Below are 15,761 nucleotides of genomic sequence, written 5' to 3' on the forward strand. Positions count from 1 at the left end.
GAAGTCTCGCTTCTTGCTTCTTTTCTCTGGCATTCTGGGAAGTCTCGCTTATATTCTTTTCTCTGTTTCTGCACACACTGTACAAACTTGTTCCAAACACCAAGACATTCCTTCCTTGCTCAGTTCATCTTAAGTTCATGATGACCTGTTCTCAATGCATAGCTGATCACATCTACAGAACTTGATTATTATATTCTTTCATGTTATGATCAATCATTAGTAATTGTTTTATGTTATATCAATCTTTAGTTATAATTAATTAGGAGGTTTCATGTTTGTCTAGTCCCAACCTCGTTTCCCAGCCTTTAATCTATCGATGATTAATGTTCACATGTAATTCCCGCCTTGTACTTATGTTAACCAATCAGCAACAAGTTTCTTTGTGTTTGTATCAACCAATCAGCCACAAGCACACCTGTGGCAATGCTTGTTAATACTCAATAAAAGTGAGACGCCTGGGGCTTGCCCAATCAGACGCCTCATGTGACACCTACCTCTCGTCTGCCGTGTTTTTCATTCCTACATAAGATGAAACTGGACTGCGGTTCTAGATTCAGGTAGGTAGCCGTGTTGGTCTGACGCAGTCAAAATAAATTAAAAAATTGTCCAGTAGCACCGTAGAGACCAACTAAGTTTGTTCTGCATGCACCCTTGTTCAGATACAAACTGTGGTGGTGGTGATTGGGAGGGGGAATCTCCCATTTGCACAGTTGAATACCATAAACATAGGGGCCTCAATTTCCACCAGGACTGTTGAGCAAACAAAGGTTTAAAATGCTCTCAGAGTATATGATTTTTGAAGCCATTATGTACCTTAACCTTCTCGTACGCTAGGTAGGCGTGCCATCCATACCTATTGTCAAAACTTTCTAGATTTAAAATACTAGTGTTTTCCAATATAATCCATTCTTTTAGCCACGCCAGACATTCTGCTTCATAGTATAATTTTAGATTTGGTAATGCCAGTCCTCCTCTCTCCCTTTTATCTGTTAATAGTTTATACTTTATGCGTGGAAGGGAAGTAGAGGGTGGTAGGTTTTATAATTAAGTGTATAATTATGCAGCTGTTGTAATTTAGATATTATATTTCATGTGAGGGGATCATTGGGAATTTTGGTTATTATGTATATATGTTAAGTTTCAATAAAGATCTTTGGGGAAATTTTTTTAAAAAAGTTTAAACTGCTCTCACCACAATCTTGGTCCATCTCAGACCCTCCCAATGCAATGTCTTATTTTTATTTTTCAAAACAAAAAATAAAAAAACCCTTACACCTTAAGGTTGCATTCAAACATGACTTGACAGGCCTGCACAAAACGTTAATGATAGTTTATTGGTATTTTTATAAGAGAGAACAGGGTCTTGGGGTTATTTTTCCGCCATGGGCTGGCTGGCTCTGTGCCAAAAACCAGCCCTGTGGTCCTGTTCGCAGGCTGTCAGGTGTAGTGTTTCGGTGTTTTCTGAGGACGAAATTCACTGACCCCTCCCGGCTACGCTAACGCAGCTTCCTCCTGAGGAATATTCTGAGAGAAACAAAATGGCGGACCGCCAGGCCAACAGGGACCCAGTTGATAGTGTGTCCACATGTGGCTTCCTTCTGGAGTGTTCCAGAACGGCAGCCAACCACTGAAATGTTAGTGATTGTTGCTCTCTGCCCCCTCCCTGCACAAAAAAATGACATAAAGCAAGGGGTTTGGGTTCTTGTACCACACTTCCTCCCCCCAAATATTAGCCAAAGGTTTTGCTTTTTAAAAGAAAAGCAACCCCAAAACTTTTGACCCAAGCACACATTAATGCTGCTGTTCAAACAAGCATGGACAAAAAAAAATTGGGGTCAGCTATGAGACTGTGTTGCCCCCCACCTTTTTAAAATCACGTTCCAACATTATAGCCACTACAACATGCCAGTGGTGCCTTTTGCCCCCATCCCTAAAAAACACAAAAGCCCTCTAAATCAGTCACCAATTCTAGCCTGATCCAGAAAAGTCTTACAATCAGTTACCAATAAGGACACTGTGAGGGGAGAGACTCCATCAGTTAACTTTTATATGTTGATACTATTATTTTGTACTATTCTAATAATTGTTGAATGTTACTTTATTTGATCTAGGTTGCTTATTTTAAAGTTTCGTTTTATTATCACATTTTTGAATTGCGTTAGATTGTTATAAGGTGTACATTTTTGTTTCTTCTGCTTGTAAACCACCTTGAGTATTGTAAGATAGAAAGACGGTATACAGTCCTACCTCGGCTTGAAGTTCCTTCAGGCTGCGCGCTTTCAGGTTGCGCTCCACGGCGACCTGGAAGTAACAGAACGCGTTACTTCCGGGTTTCGCCGCTCGCGCATGCGCAGACGCTCAAAATGACGTCACGTGCAGGCGCAAAAGCGGCAAAACGCGACCCGCGCACGCGCAGTCGCATGTTAAGTTTACTTCAGGATGCGAACGGGGCTCCGGAACGGATTCTGTTCGTATCCAGAGGTACCACTGTATACAAATAAAAAATGATGATGATGATGATGAAGACACTCTGCTGCATCAGGTCAATGGTCCCTCTGCTCCAGCCTCCTGTTCTTGCAGTGGGAAACCAGATGTTGTGTGGCAAACCCGCAATCAGGATTCGAACACAAGAGCCTTCTCCCCTCCCGCAGTTTCCAGCATCTGGTATTGGAAAGCATTGCTGACTCCAACTGTGGAGGACAGAGTGTAGCCATCCTGGGAAAAAGCCATCAATGGCTTCTCCTTCTCCATGCATTTGTCTAATCCTCTTTTAAAGCCGTCTAGATCTGAGGACATTACTACCATCCTGAGTGAGAGAGTTCCATGTTAGGATATTTCCGTTCCACCTTAAAAGGGAGCAGGCTTTGTCACAGAGTCTGCGTATTTCCTGTTCACAGGATGTTTATGTTTTCTGTTGCTTTCGTTTTCTCTCTCGCTGCCTGAAATGCTGAAGCAGGCAGTCATGTTTTTCTCTGTTCTGACTAACGCAGAATAAACTTATATAAATAATGCTCTCCTGCGTGCATCTTCTGCTGCGCATTATCTGCTGATAAGAGCGTGCACCAGCCCTAGAATGTGGCAAGCTATTTCTGGAGCTCGTGTCGCTAATTCCTGATACTGCGTGTCTACGGGAGATCGATGGACGTCCGGAGGCGACGACGTGGGGCCATGATGGACTTTGTCTCCCTGGCAGTATCCCAACAACAGGTTATGGGCCCAGATTCACAGCACTTACAGGAGAGTAAGACTGCAACAGACTGCGTTGAGGTATGTGGGAAAAGCGAAAGAAAATAAGGCTTTTCGTTCCCGCGGCAAGAGACTTTGATCTCCGGCAGACTAATGGGCCTGGGAGTCCAGTTTAATAATAATAATAATAAATTTTATTTATATCCCGCCCTCCCCAGCCGAAGCCGGGCTCAGGGCGGCTAACAACAATAACCAGGTGCTGTTCGATGAAGTCCTTTTTTTATCTGTCCTGAAAGAGAGGGTCTCTTTCCTTCTCCCCTAAAGTGAACAATGATTAGCAGCTGTACGAATAAAACAAACAAACCAACAAGATTTGGGGGCTCTCCCGCTATTTAAAAGAAATTCTTTCAGAAGTCTAAAATGAGCAGTAGTGGGGAAACATTTCTCAAGAGCTATGAAGCCCTGTGGGCCAATGTGTGAGATGGCTCCAGAATCACATTTATTTATTCGTTTTGTTTTGGAAGATTTATTCAACCACTCAATCAAAAAACTTTCTAAGTAGCCACACAGAGAATAAAACTGCAGATCAAACACAGGTGAAACCTACATGCAAAAATAATGATCGTGAAAAGACACAGATAAAAATTGGTAGAAATTGGTTAAAATAAATATGGGTGCCTAAAATTGCACGCCTGGACAAGCTTGCCGAAATAAAATGTTTATCGCTATTTGCAAAGCTGACACCATTTATTTAATACAGCGGTTCCCAATTAACTAAGTACTGTTTTTCAAAAGCCAAGCCACGGACCCCCTACTTTTGAAAAATTTGATATCTGTTTGGTTGTTTTTGTTATGTGAACGGTGCCACGGACCCCCTCTGCTGACCAGCAATCAGGAATCATTGATTTAATGTATTATTAATTTATTTATTCTATATATTTATATCCTGCCCAATAACAAAAGTTTTCAGGAGAATTCACAACTACCCTGAGAGGTGAGTTAGGGTAAGTATGATTGACCCAGTCAGCTTCATAGCCGAGCGAAGATTCGAGCCGAGGTCTGCATTTCCTCACTTGTTGAATTGGGCCCCAACCTTTAAAATTTGGTGGGGCTATCAGGTAAAATTCCCTTGGGGGCTGTTGCATTTGCGCAGTGAGGACAGGAAGCTACTCCATACTGAGTTGGACCACTGGTCAGCATCAGCCAATGTCACCCACTCTGACAGGCAACAACTCCCCAGGGTTTCTGGCACAGAAGTATTCCCAGTCACCTGTTATCTGAATCATAGAATCATAGAATCATAGAGTTGGAATAGACCACAAGGGCCATCGAGTCCAACCCCCTGCCAAGCAGGAAACACCATCAGAGCACTCCTGACATATGGTTGTCAAGCCTCTGCTTAAAGACCTCCAAAGAAGGAGACTCCACCACACTCCTTGGCAGCAAACTCCACTGTCAAACAGCTCTTACTGTCAGGAAGTTCTTCCTAATGTTTAGGTGGAATCTTCTTTCCTGCAGTTTGGATCCATTGCTCCGTGTCCGCTTCTCTGGAGCAGCAGAAAACAACATTTCTCCCTCCTCTATGTGACATCCTTTTATATATTTGAACATGGCTATCATATTTGAGATCCCTTTAAAAATGGAGCTGCTGTGTGGATTGAAACATGCATTCACAACACGTGCTCTACTGTAAAGTTATGGGCTAACAGGTGGACACCTCTGAACTCCAGATCTTCAACTATCTGAAGGGCTGTTACATGGACATCTTGCAGGACATCTTTGGGAGAAGAAAAGGCTAAGGCAGGGGTCAGCAGACTTTTTCAGCAGGGGGCCGGTCCACTGTCCCCCAGACCTTAAGGGGGGCCGGACTATATAATTTTTTGGGGGGAATGAACGAATTCCTATGCCCCACAGATAACCCAGAGATGCATTTTAAATAAAAGCACACATTCTACTCATGTAAAAACACAATGATCCCCAGACCATCCGCGGGCCGGATTTAGAAGGCGATTGGGCCGGATCCAGCGCCCAGGCCTTAGTTTGCCTACCCATGGGCTAAGGATACGATATGATAATCTTTATTGTCATTGTCCCATACAGAACAACGAAATTGAAAAATCTACATCAGACATTCAAAAACCAACAAGCCTGCTATCCCAACTATCCCAGCCTGGTTAACCCCCTAAAAACTCTGATACCCCATAATTAAATGCAGTATACTCCCATAGAGACTACCTTACACTGCATTTAAAACCAAAATCGCATTTGAATAGAAACTGTTTCTCAGGCGGCTAGTCCTAGTCTTTATAACCCTGTACCTTCTTCCAGAAGGAAGAAGCTGAAAGATATCATTTCCGGGGTGCGCACTATCCTGCGCTATCTCTGCAGCTTTCTTATGGCACCTGGTAGCATAGATTTGATCCAAGGTGGGAAGAGTGCACCCAATTATTCTCTCCGAAGTCTTTACAACCTTGTAAAGTAAACCCTACAAAAATCTGATGTGGACTCCCTAAGGCAGTTGGATGTGGCACTTAGTATGTCTCCTTCCAGCAACTCCTGCAGCCAAGCTGGTGCCAAGCGTCTTGCTCTGCTTTCCTTTGGACCACATCAGCGAGGCCGACGGGAGCAGGGGGTCTTGTCACCTGAGAGCAGCCCAGGACCTCCATACACACTGCCTAGGCTTGCGCCATGGGGAGGTCACTTCAGTGCTGGTAACGCAGCAGAAACTATGCAGGAGGCAGCAGGTATGAGTTACTTCAATCACAGCAGGCACTGGATTCTCCAGCAGTGTGACTTCAGCCCCGGAGGTGAAGAAGAAGAGGAGTTTGGATTTGATATCCTGCTTTATCACTACCTGAAGGAGCCTCAAAGCGGCTCACATTCTCCTTTCCCTTCCTCCCCCACAACAAACACTCTGTGAGGCGAGTGGGGCTGAGAGACTTCAGAGAAGTGTGACTGGCCCAAGGTCACCCAGCAGCTGCATGTGGAGGAGCAGGAAAGCGAACCCGGTTCACCAGATTACGAGACTACCGCTCTTAACCACTACACCCCACTGGCTCTCACTGGTGAACTCCGCTGTCTCTCGAGACAGATGGATGCAAACAGCATCGCCACATGGAAGGTGTTTTCTCCTGCTCCAGAAGAACGTAGGACCCAAGCCAATGGATTCAAGTGACAAGGAAGGAGATGCTGACTCAACTTTCTGACGGAGAGAGCTGTCCAACAGTGGAAGGTGGTGGACTCTCTTTCCTTGGAGGTTTCTAAGCATCTCTCAGGGCTTCTTCAGCTGCGATTCCCACTTTGCAGGAGGTCCCTTCCAACTCTACAATTCTACGATTCTCAAACAGGCCCCCTCCTGGTAAATCCCAGGGTGTGGCCTGAAGGCAAATGAGCAAAACTGAAATATACTCAAGTCTCGAGAGTGGATTTCATGCTCTTTATTCAGCTCATGGTGAGGAGGAATGGAAGTTCCCCCAGAATGTCTGCTTTATATACATTATAATTGAATTATTTACACAATGGGCCCCACGTGATTGGCTAATTCCGGGATTCTCCTGTAGGCCAATCAGGTTGTGGATTCCCTTCCACCTGCAGCTGGATTGGGTGGCTCCTGTGGACCAATCAGACTGCTTCATTCTGAATCCTATTGTTCTAGGACCAGACTGCTGCCTTTTAGATCCTATTCAACTCAGTACATAACAAAAACCTTTATTGTTTTATTGTTTGTGGGGCTCAGAAGGACCATAAGACGCTGATGCACACTGAGTCAGACTGTCTAGCTCAATAGAGCCTGCACTGGCTGGCAGCAGCTCTCTGGGGTTTCAGCCAGAGGTGAGCCTTTCACCTGGAGATGCCGGGGGCCTTCTGAACGCCAGGCACGTGTCCTCTGCCGCTACACTACAGTCCTTCCATGGTATACTGACGACTGGTGTCAGAAAGGTACAAAACACACACCTGATGCTGCCTTGGTGGTGGCGAGCCAGGCAGGAACATGGAGGAGGAAGAGGAGGAGGAGCACTTCACCCACTGAACTTTGACCTTTCCCAGAAGGGGCGACTGGGATGACAGGGCAATGATGAAATACTCCTCTGCGAAATTTTCCCTGCCAGATTTTGCTTTCTCAAAAAGCCTTGTACACACCATACACTTAAAAGCACTTTTCCTCGCCCCAGAGATTGCTGGGAACCATCGTTTGCTCCTCACAGCACTACAATCCCCAGCAGCTGTAACGAACTACAGTTCCCAGGATTCTTGGGGGGGAGGGAAGCAATGTGCTTTAAATGCACGGGGTGTGACAGGCCAAAATATGCCTCCTGTCCACTTTAAGTAGGACCAGCTTAGAACCCTTTTGGATTGGGGCACTGGGGGCAGGAGGACAAGGCGGCTGGTGAACTGGTCACCCAAGCACTGATCGTTCACTGGTGACAGCATGTCAGAGGGCAATTTACATTTCAGAATAAGAAATAAGCCTGGGAATTATCCCTGAGAGAAAGCAGCCTTTCCTCCCATTAGTGATTCCTCACCTGGGTTTTCAACTCCTCCCTTTGGAGGCCCTAAGGCAGCGGTTCTCAACATGTGCGTTCCCAGATATTGTTGGACTACAACTCCCATCATCCCTGAGCTCTGGCCTTGCTAGCTTGGGGTGATGGGAGTTGTAGTTCAACAACATCTGGGGACCCACAGGTTGAGAAAAGCTGCCCTAAGGCAACTGAAAACCTGAAACTTTAGGTCAGATCTTGGGATCTAGCCCCTTTAAGATGCCTAGCTGGCAGAAGCAGTGGTCAGGGATGAATCATAGAATCATAGAATCATAGAGTTGGAAGAGACCACAAGGGCCATCGAGTCCAACCCCCTGCCAAGCAGGAAACACCATCAGAGCACTCCTGACATATGGCTGTCAAGCCTCTGCTTAAAGACCTCCAAAGAAGGAGACTCCACCACACTCCTTGGCAGCAAATTCCACTGTCAAACAGCTCTTACTGTCAGGAAGTTCTTCCTAATGTTTAGGTGGAATCTTCTTTCTTGTAGTTTGGATCCATTGCTCCGTGTCCGCTTCTCTGGAGCAGCAGAAAATAACCTTTCTCCCTCCTCTATGTGACATCCTTTTATATATTTGAACATGGCTATCATATCACCCCTTAACCTCCTCTTCTCCAGGCTAAACATGCCCAGCTCCCTTAGCCGTTCCTCATAAGGCATCGTTTCCAGGCCTTTGACCATTTTGGTTGCCCTCCTCTGGACACGTTCCAGATGGGAACTGTAGTCCAAAAACAGCTGGAGACCCAAGTCTGGGGAACCCCGCATTAGACCAAGAGGTCTAAATAGCCCACCCACTTCTAAAAGGCCACAGATAGTTAAAGGCCAAAGGCTTGGTTACAGAGGGACGTTTTTGCCTGGCACCTAAAGATATGTAATGAAAGCACCAGGCGAGCCTCCCTGAGGGAGCGTTCCACAAACGGGGAGCCACTGCAGAAAAGGCCCCGTTCTCATGCTGCCACCCTCCAGGCCTCTCACGGAGGAGGCACACAAAGAAGGGCCTCAGGTGATGATTGCAGAGTCTGGGTATGTTCATATGGGGAGAGGTGGTCCCTGGAGTTCTGAGCTGTTTAAGGCTTTATAGAGAAGTAGAGACATCACCTTGCCAACAAAGGTTCATATAGTTAAAGCTATGGTTTTCCCAGTAGTGATGTATGGAAGTGAGAGCTGGACCATAAAGAAGGCTGATCGCCGAAGAATTGATGCTTTTGAATTCTGGTGCTGGAGGAGACTCTTGAGAGTCCCATGGACTGCAAGAAGATCCAACCTCTCCATTCTTAAGGAAATCAGCCCTGAGTACTCTCTGGAAGGACAGATCGTGAAGCTGAGGCTCCAGTACTTTGGCCACCTCATGAGAAGAGAAGACTCCCTGGAGAAGACCCTGATGTTGGGAAAGATGGAGGGCACAAGGAGAAGGGGGCGACAGAGGACGAGATGGTTGGATAGTGTTTTCGAGGTTACCAGCATGAGTTTGACCAAACTGCGGGAGGCAGTGGAGAACAGAGGTGCCTGGCGTTCTCTGGTCCATGGGGTCACGAAGAGTCGGACACGACTAAACGACTAAACAACAGGGCAAAAACAGCACTTTGTTTTGGGCCCAGAATCTAACTAGCAGCCAGTGCAGTCGGGCCAGGTTTAGTGCTCAAGCCATCTTGTGTTGGTGAGCAACCCGGCCATTGAATTCTGCACCAGTTGAAGTTTCTGAACCATCTTGAGAGGCACCCCAGTGTGCGCACGCACGCACGCACTGCAATACTAACTTAATTAATGCATTACCTGACAAAGGCTAACTGAACGAGGACACAACCCAGAAGCTTACAGAATCACAGCGTTGCAGAGCTGGAAGAGACCCTGAGGGTCATCCAGTCCAACCCCCTGGAATGCAGGAATTTCAACCAAAGCATCCATGATAGATCCAACCTCTTGTGCTAACTATGGAAACCTGCCTGAGAATTGTGGGCAATTGCCATCACCACGGCCCCACCCGTTTACATGGGGAAGTAATGGGTGGGTTGTTGTTGTTGTTGTTTAGTCGTTTAGTCGTGTCCGATTCTTCGTGACCCCATGGACCAGAGCACGCCAGGCACTCCTGTCTTCCACTGCCTCTGCAGTTTGGTCAAACTCATGCTGGTAGCTTTGAGAACACTGTCCAACCATCTCGTCCTCTGTCGTCCCCTTCTCCTTGTGCCCTCCATCTTTCCCAACATCAGGGTCTTTTCCAGGGAGTCTTCTCTTCTCATGAGGTGGCCAAAGTTATTGGAGCCTCAGCTTCACGATCTGTCCTTCCAGTGACCACTCAGGGCTGATTTCCTTCAGAATGGAGAGGTTTCCTTAAAAATGGATCGGTTTGATCTTCTTGCAGTCCATGGGACTCTCAAGAGTCTCCTCCAGCACCAGAATTCAAAAGCATCAGTTCTTTGGCGATCAGCCTTCTTTATGGTCCAGCTCTCACTTCCATACATCACTACTGGGAAAACCATAGCTTTAACTATATGGACCTTTGTTGGCAAGGTGATGTCTCTGCTTTTTAAGATACTGTCTAGGTTTGGGTGGGTTACAAAGGAGAATTTCTGGTGCCCCAATCAAAGGTTTGATCCTATTTAGAACAGGTCAAGTCTCTCCCTCTTTTCCAATTCTACCAATGAAACATGGCAGAAGTTCAGCAGGTCCAGTGTTTAGAAAACACTTGCTTTGGAGTGACGGTTCTGCGGAACGTTTGAAGAAGGTGGAGCTCCTACGATTTCTCTCGCGCGAGAAGTGTTACGTGAAAGCAGCCGCACAGTGCAAACACACTCCAAAGGGCACTTCCCCCCAGAAGTTGCAAAAATGGTGTCATCAGAAGTTGCTCCTAACTCTACGGCGGGCGGCTATCTCCTTAAGGCAGCCAGGGCTGACGTTACGACCCAATCACGCTTTTTTCCAAAAAATCTCTCTATATATACTTTTTTAAAAAAAAACAAAAAACCCAACCTGCACTTTATTACAGCTTCAACTGGTGTAGTTTAAGTAGAGATGCCCGGATGCCAAGTGGTGGAACGGAAAGTTAGGGGTATGGGGTAGGAAGGGAGGAGGTTGGAGGGGGGGAGGAAGGAAAAGAAAAGAGGAAACTCTGCAGGAAACAGATTTAAGCAATTTAAATGTTTTATAAGTTTTTTTTTGTAATTGAGGAAACTTTTCATAATCTGACATTTGTTAAAAAAAGAAGAAGAGCCCACTTATTAGAAATTATGCAGCGGAGAGGGCTGTGGAAATATGAGCTCGCTTCACAATTATGAAGGCAGGCTAGGAAGCCCTCCTCTATTGTGTGAAGTGGCATAAACCCCACAGAGGGGCCTATCAGCTCACTAACAGGCGGGGGGCTGCGCCTTTCAAAGTGAGAGATACAAGCTTCAGGGCAAAAACCTGCCAGCTCCCTTCTGACCCCGCAATCCCCTACTGGTGACAGATCCAAGCTCCATAGCAAATTAGACCTTCTAACATTACAATTGCAGAAGACAGATTCCATTAGCGGTATCTGAAATTGAGTGGAGAGCAGCCGCGTTATCAGACCTGACTCATAAGCGGTGCTATTAATCAGAGCTATGATAGCATTTATATATTTCAAGCTATCTGCCTCGGCTGTGATATTCGGCTACAAAGGGTTGATGGGACTTAGGGACGGGGACAATGGAGCTTTCTTGGAAAAGCAGAGTAAATCAAGAAAGTCTATGACTTCCGCACATTCTGAAGGGATTGCGGTTTACATAAATTTTCTCCCAATTGGAGATTGAGCTCTTCCCCATCTTACACATGGGATTTAGTTGTCACTCAATGGGAACAGCTGTGAAAAGGTGAAGCAGCCCACCGTTCAGAATACTGCCTCCGCTTTTAAAGCAATTAACCCGTGAACAGGAGGATACCTGGCGATATCAAGAGGATTAGGCCAGGCAGCGCTTTATTAACATTTCCTTGAACTAATTCTAACTCTGACTAGCTGTCACGAAAGACTCCCTTTTTTGGAGGGGGGGAGAAAATTAAGGGTGGGAGGGGATGTGCTGGCCTGCTTTTTTCTTGCCAACACCCCCCTCCCGGCTCCCAAAAATGAAGCATGGATCCTTGAGTCTAACAAAAAAAAACCCCAGCATCTGCTAAAAAATTTTTTAAAAGCAAATGCAAATGAGGGAAATCGGTTAAGGTCCCTATAAAGTCTAATTCAATGCAACTTTGCTGCAAGTGAGAGGGGGGGGGAAATATCTCTCCGTGTGTGTGTGTGTGTGAGTGAGAGAGAGAGAGAGAGAGATCAATTAGCCAAGGGGTCATGGTAGATAGTCTCCTAAAAGGGAAATTAATACAAGAGCTTTCTACAGCCTATTATTCCACACCCCCACTTTGCTAAAACTTAGAAGCTACTTGTTACTTAAGTATTAGCTGCTCCCGAAATTATAAAGAGCCTTGCAAGAACCGCAGACAAAGGGGAATAGTCTAATCTGGGAGAAATGTACCCAAATATACCTTAAATCGGAAGATTCCGCACTCCCTTTTCAAAGCGCGGCGTTTTAATTTTCTGCTCGTCGCTGAATGGGATGATGGTCAGAGATACAATGTTTGAAGAGAATAAGCTCTGGGCTTAAAGAGTAAAGTCTCCATTTGCTCCAGGCTGGCATATGAAAGCAAGGGAGACACCCCGGCAGGTGGAAAATCTGATCAATTAATTTGCCTGACAGTAGGCAGGTAAGGATTCTTTCGGGATTGGGGGGGGGGGGAGAGAATTGATACAGCGGCCTCACCAGGCCATAGAAGGAAGGAGTCAAAACTGCATGGTCAAACAAAGGCAAGCACCCTCATATTCTGCGAAGATAGCCGAACAATTCCTCAAACGAGCCACAAGTTTATAAAAGATCGAGAGGTGGCTGGGAAAGGGAATATAAATCCAAATTGGGAGTCAACATTTAAACTCAGGATCCGAGAGCTGCAAAATGGGTGCATCGCAAACTCGCAGCAAAGAGCTAGCCTTTCGCTTTAGCAGACTGTGCCTTGAAACCAAATTTACCTTCTGATTTCCACAGTTCTGGCTTAACTTTGGAGAAGCCACCTTCGCCCACCCACCCCCCCCCCCGCCCCCTCCACGGCATATTTAAGATTCCTGTCACTTCAGGGTAAGGGGGGGGGGAAATGTCAGTGCTGTTCTGTGACTTTCGGCTGCGGGTGCAAACAGGCAGGAGCTGCCCTGTGGACGCCTTGCTTTTATTTTAGATGAGCCAATATGTCAAGAGTTTCCACACGCCAAGAATGAAAGCTAAAAATTAAGGGAAAGGGGGCAAAGCTTTTTCTCGTTATGTATTTCTACCTAGGAAAAAATGTAAACGTCTCCTGCCATAATATAAACAAGAGAGAATTTTGTAGTGATTTCGCCCTTGACACACACAAGCAAAAAGTTAACGTTTGCTTTTAATTTATGCTCTTGTCCTCTCCTGTGTTTCTCTGAATACACACACAGGCAAAACAAGCATGAGGGTGGCCTTATAGCCTAACACCCATCCTTTCAAATATGGATGGAATGAATTATAACTTTCCACTTTGGGAATGCTGGTTAATGTGAATTTATTTCTTTTCGGCAGTCTTGGGAGAACGCAACATTCTCCAGTACAGCTGCAAAACCTTAGGAAGAGGCATTTTGTAAAAGAATTACATCCCAGGTCTAAGGATTTCTGCTTTTTTCCCTTTCTTCCTCCATGTGCAATGCAGCACATTTCACAAGTGCTAAAATGAGTATTGCTAAACACCCTATAACTCCATCCCTGCTTAACGGAAAGAATGCAAGAATTTCACTTAGGAGGAAGAATAAGCAAATATTATGGCTCATCTAAGATTCTATAGAACTTTTGCTTTCAATGATGTTGGAACTCACAGGTAGATTAACACTTTTGTTTTTCCACTTCTTTGTTATTTGCAAAGGGAATCCTGGTATGAGTCAATACTTTACTTATTCTTTTGGAGCTGTGCTATTATTTTGTACTTTTCCCCTTCCACTTTATGTTTTACGTTTCTGATTCTTCGCTTACTTTATTTTCGTTGTTTGCAATTCCTGACAAATAAATAAAAATATTTTTAAAATAAATAAAATAAGTGAGAGAATGAATGCATATGGATTGTATTGAGCAACCATTGCAACATTTGTTTTGAAAGGGCTGAAACGTTAGCATACAAAACATAAAAAGGTGTCCCCTCCTCAGAAGAAAAAAGGGGTAGGGAACCAGCACACCAATTCTGTCAAAAGGATATCTTAAAAAATTAAACTGGCATTAAAAAAACACCAAAAAGTTAAAAGATGGAAAATTCAGGAGCCGGGTCATTTTAAACCTAATCAGTAACAGCTGTTAAAAACAGTGGTTTTCATATCAAATCTGCTCACGCAGAAATTGAAGTGATAAAAATTAAGGAGATGACTAAAAGAGATTTTTCTGGGAGGGAATTCCTATTTCAGGCAAGAAGTATAGATGGAAACTGGAAGGCGGTTGTTTTTTCTGTTCACATAAAAAGGGGGGGGGGAGTCCTAAATACCTGGCAGAATTCAAACCATGATTAGAAGAACAAAGTGTCAGAATACAGTTAACACTAATCCCGCATGTAGAACAATGTCCTCTTAAGTGGGAATGAATGAAACTATTGTACGAATCAAAAAGCCTCCTTCAATTAAGCATTAAAATGAAACTATCTTGACCTGAAAACGAAGAGGAAAACTTGGGGAAGATGCCTCAAAACACAACGCTGGACAAAGGACCAGAATCTGTTAAAAGAACTGATTTACATAGCATATACAGAGAGGAAATTGTGGAAAGTGATGGCTGGGGGGGGGGGATGGTTCGTTGGTTGGTTATAAAACAACAGAACCAAATTAATATAACACACAAAAAACAAAAAAACAAAAATGCCAGCGAGAAGCCAAGCAACGATTCTTTACTGTACTCAACTGTCAGCGCTGCAAACAGCCTCCGTGCGCTTATATGCACACGGAAGGAAAAAAGGTTTCCAGAAGGTTAAGTTCAGGTCAGGCAACAAATGAAATTGTTAACAACCCCAACTGACACTGTATAATGTCTTCTTCTGCCAAATCAATAGGCCGCTCTCGGCTCCAGATTACCATAGAGATGGTCTGCTCCTTTCTGAAGGGTGCCTATTGTCTGAGGGGGAAAACAGATTTGCCACTTGAACTGCCGTTGTTCCCCGGAGGATCTGCACTTCATTAATTATTTGCTGCCTTTAAAAAAAGGAAAAAAGGAAAGCAACAGACTTTCCGTATATTTGCAAGCACCTATTGGATTACAGAAGAAATTTGAGATATATATATTTCTTGTTTCTGAGCCCCACCACCCAAAAGAGACCCTGGAAGACTTTTTTAAAGGTCACTCTACCCTATGCAAATATAGGGGGTTGATATCGTATTTGGAGACACCTCAGGGGCATCTAGAACTCACTTGCACCCACTCTCACCCCCCTGAAATGATATACCTTGGAATTCTGCAACCTGGTGCACGGCCAGATGTTTGGGACTGATGGGAGTTGCATTCCGAAACATCTGCAAGGTGCCAGTTCAGGAAAAGCTGCTGTAGCTGTTTCCTGAATCTCTTTGGGTAGAGGAGCAAAACGCAAACTCTTTAGGCACTTAAAATAAATTTAAAAAGCAAGACTGTCCCAAAGGGACTTCAAGCATTCCTGTGGCTGTTCTACAGAGTGTCATTTAGACTTAATTTCACTTCTAAAAAAAAAAAAGAGTTTATCACGGGGTGAGCGAATGCATGTAAACGACAGCTGAGGTACGTGTGGTCTGCAACCCACAGTGACAGCGCAACATCACAGCGTACAACATCCTGCAAACATTGCTGGAGTGGAACACTTCTGTGGCTTATTGTCAGAGCTGGCTGTACAAATGTTCCGCGCTGGAGGTTGCGAGCTATGTCTGCCTTTGGTGTGCAAGGCCCATTAACGTGGCAGGAAAGCGCTGTCCTCAAACTGCAAAACTCCTGAGAAGGCCTGCTAGCTGCAGCGAGCTGGGGCAGAGC

At 45.1% G+C, this 15,761-nt stretch overlaps 1 protein-coding gene across 6 annotated transcripts in view; it reads right to left on the reverse strand.

The window, feature by feature from the left end:
- Nucleotides 1-15,761, reverse strand: part of TMEM260 (transmembrane protein 260) — an 87,406-nt gene that overhangs the window by 54,986 nt on the left and 16,659 nt on the right. The window lies entirely within an intron of this gene.

Source organism: Podarcis raffonei, chromosome 1, assembly GCF_027172205.1.
Source record: "Podarcis raffonei isolate rPodRaf1 chromosome 1, rPodRaf1.pri, whole genome shotgun sequence".
Taxonomy (NCBI): Eukaryota; Metazoa; Chordata; class Lepidosauria; order Squamata; family Lacertidae; genus Podarcis; species Podarcis raffonei.